Here is a 15,538-nt window from a genome sequence, read left to right as displayed (position 1 = left end):
TCTTTGTGACCCCGTGGACTGTTGCCCACCAGGCTCCTCTGTCCATGAGGATTCTCTAGGCAAGAATATACTGGAGTGGGTTGCCACGTTCTCTTCCAGGGGATCTTCCCAACCCAGGGATCAAATGCAGGTCTCCCACATTGTAGGCAGATTCTTTACCATCTGAGCCACAAGGGAAACCCTGGAGGCTTATCCCTCCTTGAAAGTCACTGCCCTTGCATTTTTATATCTTCCCCCATCTTCCCAAATCATACTTGTCTCTCTTGATCTGTGTTTCCCATCACATTCTTCCAATCACTACTTAAACTGCATTGTTTTCTTCACCCTTTGTGTAGGCTCTCTTTTGTTAACCATTTTAATGTGTGTTTAGTTTATCTTCTTGAGAGCAGATACTATAGCTTTTCTGATAAATGCTATTTCCTAGTACCTAGAACAAATGCCTACATATATTAGGTACTAGTTACTAATTACATGCTGGATAGTTAGTAATCATCATATTTTTTGATCAGCATCAACCCAAATGATTATGTCTGGGTAAGATTAAGGACTCAAATACTACTTAGAGGTCCATCTAGTCAAGGCTATGGTTTTTCCAGTGGTCATGTATCATGTATGGATATGAAAGTTGGACTATAAAGAAAGCTGAGTGCCAAAGAATTGATGATTTTGAACTATGGGTTTGGAGAAGGCTCTTGAGAGTCCCTTGGACTGCAAGGAGATCCAACCAGTCCATCCTAAAGGAGATCAATCCTGGGTGTTCATTGGAAGGACTGATGTTGAAGCTGAAACTCCAATACTTTGACCACCTCATGTGAAGAGCTGACTTATTTGAAAAGACCCTGATGCTGGGAAAGATTGAGGGCAAGGAGGAGAAGGGGACGACAGAGGATGAGATGGTTGGATGGTATCACCGACTTGATGCACATGGGTTTGGGTGAACTCTGGGAGTTGGTGATGGACAGGGAGGCCTGGCATGCTGTGGTTCATGGGGTCGCAAAGAGTCGGACATGACTGAGCAACTGTACTGAACTGAACTTCATTTTAAGAAAACCATTTAGATGAAACAAACATGATTGGTGGACTATAACCTAATTCTCAACTCTTCAAATCACAGGGCTCATGGAAACAAATGAGGTAAACTGATTGGGCTAATACATCTTTGTTATGAAAACCTACTGGAGCTTGCTCAATTATAAGCAGGTATCAAATGGCCATATAATATAGTCCTATAACTCAAGAGCTGCCTGTGGTTAAATATATCTGCCAAGAAGGTGTGCAATTTGGTGGTCCCAATTCCCAGTTCTATGTAAAACCTCTGTGTGGTGACCAGCCATTCAATAGGCCCCAGACCCCAAAGTCTGCAGAATGGCTGTGTGATGCTGTTCATTTCATCATTTCCTGCATTGCTCCCCACTGACGCTCCCTTTGGCTTCCTGGAGTCCGTTTATAAAGAGAAGTAAAGGCCCATATTCTGTTTGGCCTCCATGCAGGTTTTATTGTATGTCTTTAAAGCTTTATGACATTCTGGGGTATATTTCCCTGGCATTCCAGCATGACCCATGGTACAGTGGAAACAGGCTGTCCTTAGCATTTCATGGCCTGACCGTTTAATGACATCACTCTCAGAGGTGAAGGAAAAGCTATAAGGAAAATCCAATTTGGCCTGCTCTAGCCACAGTTGCCTTAATTAGCCTCCATTTTTAATGCAATAAAAGGAATAAGCCTAAAGATGGCTGGCTAGGAAAATTATGAGCTTTCAGGTGTGCTTGGTTACTGTAATTTTTCTGCTGGTAGAAAACATTGTTAGGCCAGAGATTTGCTGTCTATCTTAGAATACAGACTAAAAGGAGAAAGAAAGATACATATATAAATTTTTAAAAAGACATTAGCTATGCTATCTGCTACCATCACCATCTTGGCATTTTAATCTTCCCAGAAAGCTTAAGCGCTTTCTCTCTGTATTGGTTCCTCCCTACTGCTGTGAGCCTTATAATTCTGTGCAATATAAATATGTAATATTGAGCTGGATTGGATCCCTCTTTCACTATAAAGCTGCATGGTCTCTGTTGGCATCCCTTTGGAGTAATCTTTAAGCAAAAAAGCATTTGGAACATGAGACAGAATAAGGCACATTTTCTTCTAAGTGTGGGCTTTCTCTTCTCCTGAGTAAACAGATACTTCAAAACAGCCAAGTCTCCATTTGGTGTATCTGAGTAGGCATTTGATATTTGCACTGAGAAATACTGAATTCTTAGAACACCAAGAGGTGATTCAAGAATTTTCTCACAAGCCAGACTTTAATCAATTATTTGCACATTCGTGAGCAGTTATACTTCTTTAGTACACTCTAAGTCTGAGGAAAAAGAGTATCAACAATCAAGTCTACCTTTTCTATGGACATGTCATATGATACACAAAAATCTTAGATGATATGGTATTTAAAAAAAAGCAAATTAAAAGGTCCTCAGGGTGACTATCTGAACCTGTGATATCTGTGAAATTAGCACAGTCACAGCCTTGCTAGAATCTCTTACACGTTGTGATTGAGAATTTGAATCATACCCCATAAGTCAGAATGTTACTTGCTGGTTAGTGAGTCCATCCAGTCACCAGCATCTACTCCCAAAGCAAATTTATTGCCCTCTTCCTCAGGTAGGATATATAGTAACTCTGATGACTTAAAAGTGTTCTATCAAGAAAAACGGCAACTTCTGCCCTCTCTCACCTCCTGGCTCCCATAAAGACAGTGAATGCTGCCGATGGAAATGAAGAGAAAGTGAGAGGTTTAACAAAAGGATCAATCCCTCTTGAATGTCGAGGTCACTGTGACTGTGTGGCCTTGGGCAAGGCACTTTGATCTCTCTGAGCCTTATTCTTTCCTTCTTTTTCTTATTCCTCCATCCCCTCATTTATTCAACATTTATTTATTTACTGTGTGTCAGGCACTGTAGGCAGCAGGGACATAATGGTGAAATAAACAAAGTCACTGCCCTCATAGAGCTTATATTTTGATGGGGGTTGTGGGAGGGCAACAAAAGGCAGTCAAAAAGCCGTAACACCTGATTGTTTATGGTCAGTTCACTGGGACAAATGAAACATTTGTCCTGATGACAAATAACAAATAACAAATAACAATTTATTCTGATTCTATGGATAAGGCTTTATATTTAATTATTTTAAAATGGAGACTCTACCTTTTAATTAATCTTTATAACATCTTCTGAAGCTTTGCGTGGGATGGTGTTCAGCACGAACTGGAGGGAACAGAGGCAGAGAGGCAGGGCCTCCTGCACTTACTAACTGCATTACTTGCAAGATTCACTTAATCTCTTCAATAGTTCAATGTGGTAATAATGCCCTCCCCAGCCACCTGCTGTGTTAATCTAAGAACCAAATTAGGGTGAGCTCTGGGACACAGCACTAGGAAATACAGAGGCTAATCCTGGGATTCTGAGTAAGGTGCAGTGATGTCACTGTGACAAGAAACAAAGAGGAGAAGCAGGAGGTCATTTCTCTCCAGGTTTCTCTCTAGCTTCTAGGGGGGTCCATTTTCAACCTAACATGGCACCAATGACAATTACAGAAAATGTGCCATGCGTTTGCTTAACCGTATATCCAAACACACAGATTGGTGACAGACACCATTCCCTCTGGATTTGTTCATTTCCTTGTAGGGCATGTCACCTCCAACAACTAGCATTATAAAACCAAACTGACCAGTCTGAAGAAACCCCACCTTGCTTGCTCCTCCACAGGAATTCTGACTCAATTTGGGCTCTCAATGCTGTATTGTCTTCTGTTCTTTAGTGTCAACATTAATATTTAAAGATATATAAATGATTGCTCTTAGTGGAAATTGAATGGACTATTGGTGATATAAAACTGTGGATAGAATATATCTTTCTTAATTTTCAATCTGTTTTGGATTGAGGTCAAGAAATTATTAGCAAAAGAAAAACTGGCCTCAATGTGAGAACAGTTGGCTTTAAAAAATATATATCATTAAGTATTCACAGAATGGCAAGAAGCCAGGAAAGCACTCAGTGGAGTTTTCCATTCCACCCCTCACATCTTGTTTGCAGAGTGTATATTTTTTTGTCTTGAAGCACCCTGCTCCCAAGTTAAGAGAGATAGTCATTCTTGTTTCTATGTAAATAAGACAGTTAAATATGGAACAAGCAGAATCTTGATTTGAAGAACAGATAAGTAGATTAATACATATTAAGCTAACAGAATATGTTAGCTTAATAACATTGAAGACCTTGTCCTTGTTAGGGATGACAGTCTGGTTCTAACCCAAGGCAGCTGGAAGCTAATTGACTATAATTCCCCAAGCATGAAAGTGAGGCTGGGAAAGCCCAGAACAGAACTGAGGCTGGAGATGAAATGGTTCTATGTTGCTTCTGCTAAAGTGTGAGATGAACTGCAGATAGAAGCAACAATGCTACATATCCAAAGGAGACACAAAAGAGCATATACTGTGTGATTCCAGTCACATGAAGTTCAAGAGGCAAAACTAATTTATGAAGAATTCAGAAGAGTGACTGCCTCTGAGAGGTGGTTATTCACTGGAAAGGGGGTGTGAGAGAACTTTCTGGAGGTGATGGGAACATCTTATATCTTCATTTGGGTGGTAGTTAGAGAGATGTGTACCCTTAAGACATTGGGCACTTCACTGCAGGTAAGCTATATCTCATAAAAAAAAAATCACACTTAGGAGGACTATGATACATTTATAACATCTGCCAGTCAACAAAGGACTTTCATATCCATCATTTCTCTTGATTCTTTAAAAAATTTTATTTATTTTAATTGGAGGATAATTACTTTACAATATTGTGATTGTTTTCTGCCATACATCAGCATGAATCAGTCATGGATATACATATGTCCCCCAGTCCTGAACTGCCCTTGCCACCTGTCTCCCCACCCCTCTTGGTGCCCAAAGGCACCGGCTTTGGGTGCCCTGCTTCATGCATCAAACTTGCACTGGTCCTCTATTTTACATACGGTAATATACACGTTTCAGTGCTATTCTCTCAAATCATCCCACCCTCACCTTTTCCCGGAGTTCAAAAGTCTGTTTTTTACATCTATGTCTCTTCTGCTGCCCTGCAGGTAGGATTGTCGTTACTGTCTTTCTAAATCTCTTGATTCTCTCAAACATCTTTGAGATTAGATGAGGAAGGTGAGGTGCATCAGAGTTAAAAGTAACAAGGATGTCCAAGGGATACCAGCGTGCCTTAGTCACAGTGTATCTCAATGGGGTGCTGATGGTTTTTCGGTTAGGACTTGTCTTGACTGTGCGTGTCTGTTCTACAGATTGAGTAACATGTACCATCTCTGGCAAAAACCCTTCCCTAAAGGCTAATGGAGTGACCAAAACACCTCTGTGTATTTTCAGATGCTCCCAGAAGCACACTATGAATCCTGGTTGAGAACCACTGTGCTCACTGCACCTGTGGATAATGGGGATTGAGTACCAGTTAGTTAACTAAGTCATAGAGGAACTGGAACCCTGATGGTGAGAGGGCTTTTGTTTGGCAATGATGGAAAATGGGATGCTGGCTGCGCCCTCTGCTTGAGCCGCTGTTTCTACACTGGCTTTAGGCCCATCACACGGGTCCCTTCACTTTATCATGGGCCCAACAGCACACATCCATAAACATGCTGCTGGGATGGGGCTCAGGCTCACGGTCTACCCCAGAAGGCCTGTCCTGTGACCATGTTCCTTTCCTCTGCTGCTCCATTAGAATCAAGTATCTGGAACTCCCTTCAGCCTGGACCATAGGAGGTTAGCTAGGATCCCTAACCCTGCCCCGCCCTCTCAGAAGTGAAGCCTCTGTTGTTGGCAGAATCTCCAGCAGGGCCTTGTGCAAAGAGATTGGTCAAGGTCCCATGAAAATAAGTGACCCAGTGAGGGCTTGAGCCTAGCTCTCCTGACCTCAAACCTTGCTTTCAATCAGCTATACCCTTGGTTGGCAAACTATGTCCCATGGTTCATATCTGGCTCCCCTGCCTGCCAGTCCAAGGAGGTTCTATTTTAAATGCTTCAATGGGGCTACATTTAAAATGGTTATATAGGGACTTCCCTAGTAGTCCAGTGGTTAAGACTCTGTACTTCCACTGCAGGAAGCATGGGTTCAATCCTTGGTCCAGGAACTAAGATCCTGCAAGCTGCATGGTGTAATCAAAAAAAAGACTGTCCTCAATTTTGCCTCTTGGCTCACAAAGTCTAAAATATTTACTATCCATCTCTTTATAGAAAAATTTTCCTGACCCTTGCACTGTCATGATGCTTTATTCCAGTGTATATCCAGCAGGACTCTGACAGGGTTTACGAACAAAAGTATCTCTTTAGAGGGTAATCATGACTTCTCGTATACTGCCAGAGCAGGACAAGGAGCGAGAAAGAGATCAATTTTATTAGTCATCAACCAAGCCTATTAGGGGACTTCTCTGGTGGCTCATATGGTAAAAAATCTGCCTGCAATGTGGAAGATCTGGGTTCAAAGAGATCCCCTGGAGAAGTGCATGGTAACCTACTCCAGTATTCTTGCCTGGAGAATTCGATGGACAGAGGAGACTGGGGGGCTACGGTCCATGGGGTCACAAAGAGTCAGACACAGCTGAAGCAATTTAGCACAGCACACACACAATCCCCATTAGGGAACAAGAGCTAGATGTTAAATGGTTTAGAGACAATCAGTCATGTACACTGTCCCATCACTTTAAATCAAATAGTCTCATTTGATCTTCTCATCTGTGTCCTGCCCCTCTTCCCAAGACAGCTTGATGAACAGCTACCACAGTGAGCTGGTTAACATTAAAAAAATAATAATAACTCAAGAAATGGCAGAAGAACCCGATGTAAAATGTTAGTAATCTGCTTAATTTTTTGGATTTTTGCCTTGGAGATCTTAGGACCACAGAACATTCATCCATCAACAGACATGAGAATAGAGAAGAGGAGAGAAAGGTCTCCTCTCCAAGGAACTTCCTGACAAGCACACAGATGTCTACCATGCAGTGGAGGCAAGAACTAGAGGAGAGGCCTGCGCCCTTGCTGGAACGCAGAATGTGAAGCCCAAGTAAGTTCACCTGCCAGGTGAGCAAAAATAACGGACAATGACATTCTAGGCAGAGAAGAGGATGGATATCTATTGTGTGCAGTTTTATAGCATATATATATATATATGCTGCTGCTGCTAAGTCGCTTCAGTCGTGTCCAACTCTGTGCGACCCCAGAGATGGCAGCCCACGAGTCTCCCCCGTCCCTGGGATTCTCCAGGCAAGAATACTGGAGTGGGTTGCCATTTCCTTCTCCAGTGCATGAAAGTGAAAAGTGAAAGTGGAGTTGCTCAGTCGTGTCCGACTCCTAGCAACCCCATGGACTGCAGCCTACCAGGCTCCTCCGTCCTTGGGGTTCTCATATATATATATATATATATATATATATATATATATATATATAATAAAGGAAAAAAGGGCATAGAAGCAAGATGGAGCATGGGGTGTTAGAAAACAGTAAGGAACCTGACATAGCAGGCACCCAAAGTGAATGTAAGGGCGAGAGGCCCCTGGAGGTGGGCAGGGCCAGGCCCTGAAGGTTCTGGTAGGCCATTGTCTCAGGTGGGCTCCCCTACAGTCAGCCCCCGGAGACAAGGTGAGTGGACTAGGGACAGACACAACTCCTTGCTATGGCTCCCACTGAGAAGTGGAGTCTTGTTCCCGACCCCTTGAATCTGGGCTGAACTGAGTGACCGGCTGACCAATGGAAGGCAGCAGAAATGACATTCTGGGACTTCTGAGACTAAATCACAAGAAGCCTTGTGGCTTCTGCCTGGGTCTCTTGGAGCCCCCTCTCTGGGAACGCTGATCTGCACATAAGAGTTCCGATGACCCTAACACTGCTGTGTTGGCAAGACCATGGTAGTCTGCCCTGGCTGAGTCTAGCTTTTCAGCAGTCCCTGAAATCCCTGCCAGAATCCGGTACATGAACAGAGCTGTCCCGGACACTCTGGATTTTCCCAATTGTTCACTGAATACCAATGAGTAACCTCAACTGACACCAAATGGAACAGAGGATGTGCCCCCTTGAGCCCTGCTCAAATTCCTGACCCAGAAAGTTGTGAGAGAAAAGAAAATGGTTGTCATGTTTATTACTGTTTCGAGGCAGTTATTATGCATAGCAATAGAGAACTGCATTCATTTCTCAGGGTTCCCATAACAAAGCACCAAACACTGGATGACTTAAAACAGTAGACCTTTTTTGCTTCACAGTTCTAGAGGTCAGAAGTTCAAAACCAAGGTGTTGGCAGGGTCAGGCCCTTTCTGAAGGTCCTAGGGAAGAATCTGTTCCATGCTTTTCTCTCAGCTTGTGGTGTTGCTGGCGATCCTTGGAATTCCTTGGCTTGTACACACATCACTCCAGTCTCTGCCTTTGCTGTCATATGATGTTCTCCCATGTGTCTCTGCACATGGCATTCTCCTCCCTGCGTGTCTCTCTCCTCCTCTTACTAGAGAAAAGTCTTTTTTTTAAATTTTGTCTTCATGGAAAGGCTTGTGGGATATTAGTTCCCAACCAGGGATCAAACCTGTGCACCCTGCTGTGAAAGCGCCAAGTCGTAACTACTGGCTTAGCAGGGAATGCCTATAAGACACAAATCTTATTGATTAGGGCTCACTCCCATAGAGTCTGACCTCACCTCAACTTAATTACATCTGCAAAATCTTTCTGAATAAGGTCATGTGAACAGGTAACCGAGGGTTAGGAATTCAACATAACTTTGGCTGGGACACAGTTCAACCACAGTGATAACCAAAACACAAAGACGTGAGTACAAGTCATTTATCTGGGGGACCATTCTAGGAAGCATTGGTGGAGGACTGGGAAAGTAAAACAGAGAAGGAAAGGAAGCCAAAATAGTGTGCATTATGGAGTGGTTGCTGCTGTGGGCAATTGGAGTCAGTTCCACTGGGAACATCTGGGAGCTAGCATGGAAAATACTTCAAAGTTATTCTCTTTCTTCTTCTCCACCCCCCTGCCCCAGGGGCCAGGAAGATGGAGAATTAGTCCTTCAATTCCCATCTATCACTGGCTGAGGGCTGCTCCTTGGGAGCATTAATTTCCTGACACTTATTACTCACAACTAAGAGAAATCCCTGAAGTGGAGAGAAGCAGGCGCTTACCATAGAATGCTATGGGCACTTCCTGGAATAGCAAGTGCTAGGGGATATGAGTGGGGCATGGACAACCTTTCCTACAGCCATGCCGAGGAGGCTGAATTCCATTCTTCAGGTTATGGAAGCTGGAGAAAGTAGGGAGTTGAACTATTTAGTGCAGCAGAGTGAAGTGTTCAGATCTGAATTATAAATCACTGTAGTGGGAGCTGAAGGGGGCTGGACTCTCCAGTTAGGAAGCTGTGTCTGTAATCCAGGGTGAAAATCACAAATACACAAATAAATGCGATGGTAGGTCAGATGAAGAAGAAGGGACCAATTCAAGATAAATTAGGGAGGTAGAACCAACGGGCAATACAAAAGGAAGGTAAGGATACATTTGAGGAGTTTCTAGACCCTAGAGGAGGCCCTAGAAGGAGACCCGAGAGGAGAATCTGCCTGCCAAGCAGGAGAATCAGTTTCAATCCCTGGGCCGAGAAGATTCCCTGGAGAGGGAAATGGTAATTCACTCCAGTATTCTTGTCTGGGGAATCCCAGGGACAGAGGAACCTGGTGGGCTATGGTCCATGGGATCTCAAGAGAGTTGGACATGGCTTAGTGACTAAACAACAGCAAAGGAACTCTTAACATTGAGCTGAGCTAAAAGTGGAATCTCATCTTTCATTCAGATGGATGCAGATGTGACAGCACCTTGCTTGCTTCAGGGCCTTTGCACAAGCTATTTCCTCTGCCTGCAACATCTTCCTCCACAGTCACAGGATCCACTCCTAGTCATATTACAAATCTTTGCTACCATGGCCCCTTTCCAAAGAGGCCTTCCCTGACTTCTTAATTAACAATGCAAGCTGCCTCCCCCTTGTCGTTTCTCCCTATCGCCCTGTCCTGTTTTATCTTTCTCCACTTGTCACATTCTGACATACTTTCATTTTAATTATGCATTTGCTTATTGTCTGTTTCTTCCCACTACAATATGAGCTCCAGAGAGGTGGGGTTTTTGTCTCTTGTGGCTGCATAGCAGCATCTAGTCTAGGACCTGGCTCAATGAGGGATGTCAACACTTGTTGAATGACAACATTAAAAACACAAACAGACTATAGCTCCTTCTGTCTTCTAAGGGGGAGGGAGTGATGGTAACACAATTTGCAGTACAAGATAAATAGGATTTCTGTATCACTCCCTTTCCCCTGCAAAGACAGGAGGATGAAGAAGGGGAGATGCCTGGAGGTGGCACCTTTTCTGGGCAAAGTGCAAGGAGCACTTTTAAATATACAAGGGGAGGCCTGTTGTTGGCTGGGGGTGTAGCAAGAGAAGAGAAAGGGTGCAGGCATTGTTGGTGCAGAGAAGGAGACAGACTAAAGAAAGCAGCCAGGGGCCTCAGTTGATAGAATGGCTGGAGGTTTTCAGAGCAGATGTGTCTTGGACTCAGTTTTATGGTATTTCAAGCTTCTACTCTGTAAACCCACTCTGTCTCCTCAAAAACACCAGTAAAGTCCACTACAAATACAGGCCTTGTGTGAAGATTAGGGGGCAAACAAGGAATGGGCCTGAATTTCATCTCTGGGTTGATACATTACAGAGCATGACAGCAAGTATAGAACCTGAGATGATACAGAAATGGGATTCAGAGGAGGCAGAAGTTTGGAGCCAGGCATGACCTTGAGAGCTGGGGCTCTGAGAATTTGTGGAAAATTTGGGAAATGCTTAAGTGAAGACAATCACTAATCAGAGTAATCACTTGGACTGCCATGGTAGCGTACATTCATATGGTACTTTATAATTCACAAAACGTTTTTGCAGACATTATGTCATTTTTATTTTCACCCTGCACAACAGAGAGTTTGGGTAATTTGCCCAACTCCGCCTGAGTGTCAGAGCTGGAGCTGAACTTCACATCTTTGTACTGGAAGTCAAATGCATGGCTATATCACTCCTAGGTTTTGCAGACTCAATATTTGAGCTTTCAGCTAGTTGAGTTCAGATGATGCGGTAACTTGATACTTTTTCTGTGGCACAGCTCGAGTCCTCTGTTCTGGGAAGCTCGCGTCTGCAGGAGGGAGGCCTGAGCTAGTGAGTGAGTCTGGTCGCTTGTCCAGTAACTATGGCCCACCTCAGCTCTGTGGCTCCAGCCTGGGTACCTGGTGGAGGGTTTGTAGGACTGGAAGGTCTTGGGAGCTATCTGTTGCACGGGGCAAAGGGCTGAAACTTTTCTCGTCCAACATGTTTTCAGGAGAGGAACTTAGAAGGTGCTTAAAAAAAAAATACATGTTCTTATTTTCAATTTTTTAAGTATTTGGTCTTGCATGGTTAAAAGCATGAATGGAGCATAAGTCTGGGTTTGAAACATTTGAAAAGATATATTTTTACAATCCTTTCTCAGTTTAAGCTGTTGCTATGCTGTCTTACCCAAAGTATCCTGACTCTTTTCCCAAGAGATTGCTCTTCTGGGAAAAAATGCAATGATAAGTTAAAAATGGAGCCTGCCACAAATTACTCTTAATGCTGCTTCTTTTGGTAGAGGAAGGGAGGCATGTGTAGTTCTGATTAAAACTGGAGCAAAAATATTTTATATGGACACTGGCTGAAATGAGGGAGAAACGCCACTTAAAATTTTTCTTTAACATAAATGCTTATGAAGCAGGTTTGTGGGACAGGAAATAAACACACCTATTTTTTAATTAAAAAAAAAAAGTCCTCAAATAGAACCCAGGATGGCAGTGGAATAAAATTTTCTAATCAGATCAATTACAACTATTTTCTCCTCCTTTCTGTGAATGGCATTAATGTGCCCTGAACCCCAAAGGTACATTTGTAGAAAATTAGCACTAAATCTATTTCTGGTTAGTGAGGCTGAGTAAGCAAGTCCTCGCTTTCTTCCTTGTACTTTATTGCTTGATTTTTAAAATTTTAAGTGTGTAGTATTAAATTTCAGAACAACAAAGCTATTACAAATTAAATTGTTACTATTTCATCAGGAGCAACCAGGAAGGCAGAATCACTGTGAGTTATGGGACTCAGGATCGATTACAAAAAGCAGACATTACACCATGATGGGAGGTGCTGGGCAAGCAAAGAGTTGAAAGGAGGACCGGGGCTTGGAAGACCTAGCATCTGCTCAACCCTAGAAACAAAGCACATCCCATCCCTGAGGTGGGATCACCAAGAAGAGGCTGGGGGGAAGAAGAGATTGTCTTTGTGGTTCCACAGCCAGGCAGCTGGTGATGGTTCAGAAGTCAGAAGGCAGACACAATACGGGGCACAGGAGGCAGAACAAGCTGGAAGCCTCCAGGAACACCTGCCACGGTGTCTATGACAACCATTCAAGTCAAGGCGATTTGTTACTCCACTTCCTCATATAAATTCCTCTCTGGAGAACTCTAACCTGGGAGAATCACCCAGGGAGGAGATTCTGGGAAACAAGTTTCCTTCTTAACCAAGTTGACACGAAAAATCAGAGATACCATGAAGCATCATATGTCTTTGATTCTGAGCAAGGTCCTTAATTAAGTGAAGTCGAGCATACGAAATCCAATATATAATCAGTTTCCCCCATTCTTTATAAACTTAGATCTCTGGCACAGCCTCTTGTGCACACCCATCATGTCATTACTTGTCTTGTCACAACTGGAAGAAGCTAGTTACTGGAGAGTGGCTGTTTGGACGGTGGAAATAGCAGTATTTTCCACGCATTGCGTGTAGATGAGGAAAAGCTAAACTGACGTACTCATGTTTTTACCACCTTAATGTTACAGAGTCAAGATCTTATGAACTATAAAGCTGTTTCTGTGCTGCTCATACATCATCTACTAATCAATGTCAGATCACAGAAATTTCTTGTAAGATGTACAGCATGAGCAGCCAGAAGAAGGTCTAAATATTGCTTTACTTTCATCCTAGTGTTTAGCACAGTGGTTACCCAACTGTCTGATAAAATGATACAAAGACTTTCAGTATCATTTATTTTTTCCCATGTTTATTAAGCTTCTACTAGAAAAGACCCTGATGCTGGGAAAGATTGTGGGCAGGAGGAGAAGGGAATGACAGAGGATGAGATGGTTGGATCCGACTCAATGGACATGGGTTTGGATGGACTCTGGGAGTTGGTGATGGACAGGGAGGCCTGGCATGCTGTGGTTCATGGGATCACAAAGAGTTGGACACGACTGAGAGACCGAACTGAACTGAAGTTCCATGCAAGTCTGTGCATTTAAGATTCAGCAACTCATGATAAGCAAAAACTTTTAACAATGATACCAGAGCATAAAAGAGAAAACCCCAAATATTCAACTTGATTGTGTGTAAAAGTCATTCCCATCACCGTCACTTGAGAACAAGTAGGGATTGACTTTTGTTCATTGCTCTATAAAGAGTCTTATTTTATAATTACATAATGAGTTCTTGGAACATTCTCTTTAAAAGGGCAGATGCAGGATTGCAAGAAAATAATGTTATTAAAATTTGATTACCTGAAAACAGCCATTTGTGGTTCTTTTAGTACTTAGGGTTCCTTCAAGATAGTACTTGCTGTTCTATTAAAGTGCATTATTTATGACTCTAAAGGAAGAGTAAAGAATTATAAGTTATTAAGAGAAATGTTGACCAGTACAGTAAAAACAGTGTGATTGCTTATGGCTTCCCCTAAGCTTAACCCTCTTTTTAGCCCCATAATATGGTGGAAAGAGAATGAGCGTTGGCGTCCACAAGATCTGGATCCAAAATATTCTACTCTATGATATTTTTTAGCCAGTGACTGATGGCAGGTTATTTCTCCACTCTGAGACTCAGATTCTCTAACTATAATACAGGGATAATAATTTTCAGTTTGAGCCAAATGATATTGCTGGTACTTAACCATTTCTGACTTATAAAAATGACAATTCAATGTGGTTCAGCCTATTATATTTATTACATGTCACTGGGGAATTAAATATTCTTAAAGATGAAGCACTTAGCTCACCACCAACAACACTGTCAGCGTTCAATGAATGCTAATTCTATTAATGTTGCTTTTTAACTGGGTGGATTTCAGTTCAGTTCAGTTCAGTTGTTCAGTCGTGTCCAATTCTTTGCGACCCTGTGAACTGCAGCACACCAGGCCTCTCTGTCCATCACCAACTCCCGGAGTCCACCCAAACCCATGTCCATCGAGTCGGTGATGCCATCCAACCATCTTATCCTTAGTCGTCCCCTTCTCCTCCTGCCCTCAGTATTTCCCAGCATCAGGGTCTTTTCAATGAGTCAGCTCTTCGCATCAGGTGGCCAAAGTATTGGAGTTTCAGCTTCAACATTAGTCCTTCCAATGAACATCCAGGGCTGATCTCCTTTAGGATGGACTGGTTGGATCTCCTTGCAGTCCAAGGGACTCTCAAGAGTCTTCTCCAACACCACAGTTCAAAAGCATCAATTCTTTGGTGCTCAGCTTTCTTTATAGTCCAACTCTCACATCCATACATGACCTCTGGAAATATTATAGCCTTGACTAGATGGACCTTTGTTGACAAAGTAATGTCTCTGCTTTTTAATATGCAGCTAGGTTGGTCATAACTTTACTTCCAAGGAGTAAGCATTTTTTAATTTAATGGCTGCAGTCACCATCTGCAGTGATGTTGGAGCCCAGAAAAATAAAGTCAGCCACTGTTTCCCCATCTATTTGCCATGAAGTGATGGGACCAGAGGCCATGATCTTCGTTTTCTGAATGTTGAACTTTAAGCCAACTTTTTCACTGTCCTCTTTCACTTTCATCAAGAGGCTTTTTAGTTCCTCTTCACTTTCTGCCATAAGGGTGGTGTCATCTGCATATCTGAGGTTATTGAGATTTCTCCTGTCAGTCTTGATTCCAGCTTGTGCTTCTTCCAGCCCAGCATTTCTCATGATGTACTCTGCATATAAATTAAATAAGCAGAGTGACAATATACAGCGTTGACGTACTCCTTTTCCCATTTGGAACCAGTCTGTTGTTCCATGTCCAGTTCTAACTGTTGCTTCTTGACCTGCACATGGATTTCTCAAGAGGCAGGTCAGGTGGTCTGATATTCCCATCTCTTGAAGAATTTTCCACAGTTAATTGTGATCCACACAGTCAAAGGCTTTGGCATAGTCAATAAAGCAGAAATAGATGTTTTTCTGGAACTCTCTTGCTTTTTCCATGATCCAGCAGATGTTGGCAATTTGATCTCTGGTTCCTCTGCCTTTTCTAAAACCAGCTTGAACATCTGGAAGTTCATGATTCACGTATTGCTGAAGCCTGGCTTGGAGAATTTTAAGCATCATTTTACTAGCGCGTGAGATGAATGCAATTGTGCAGTAGTTTGAGCATTCTTTGGCATTGTCTTTCTTTGGGATTGGGGAGCATTTATT

The sequence above is a fragment of the Bos javanicus genome, chromosome 8 (genome assembly GCF_032452875.1).
Source record: "Bos javanicus breed banteng chromosome 8, ARS-OSU_banteng_1.0, whole genome shotgun sequence".
Taxonomy (NCBI): Eukaryota; Metazoa; Chordata; class Mammalia; order Artiodactyla; family Bovidae; genus Bos; species Bos javanicus.
This window is presented reverse-complemented; position numbering follows the sequence as displayed.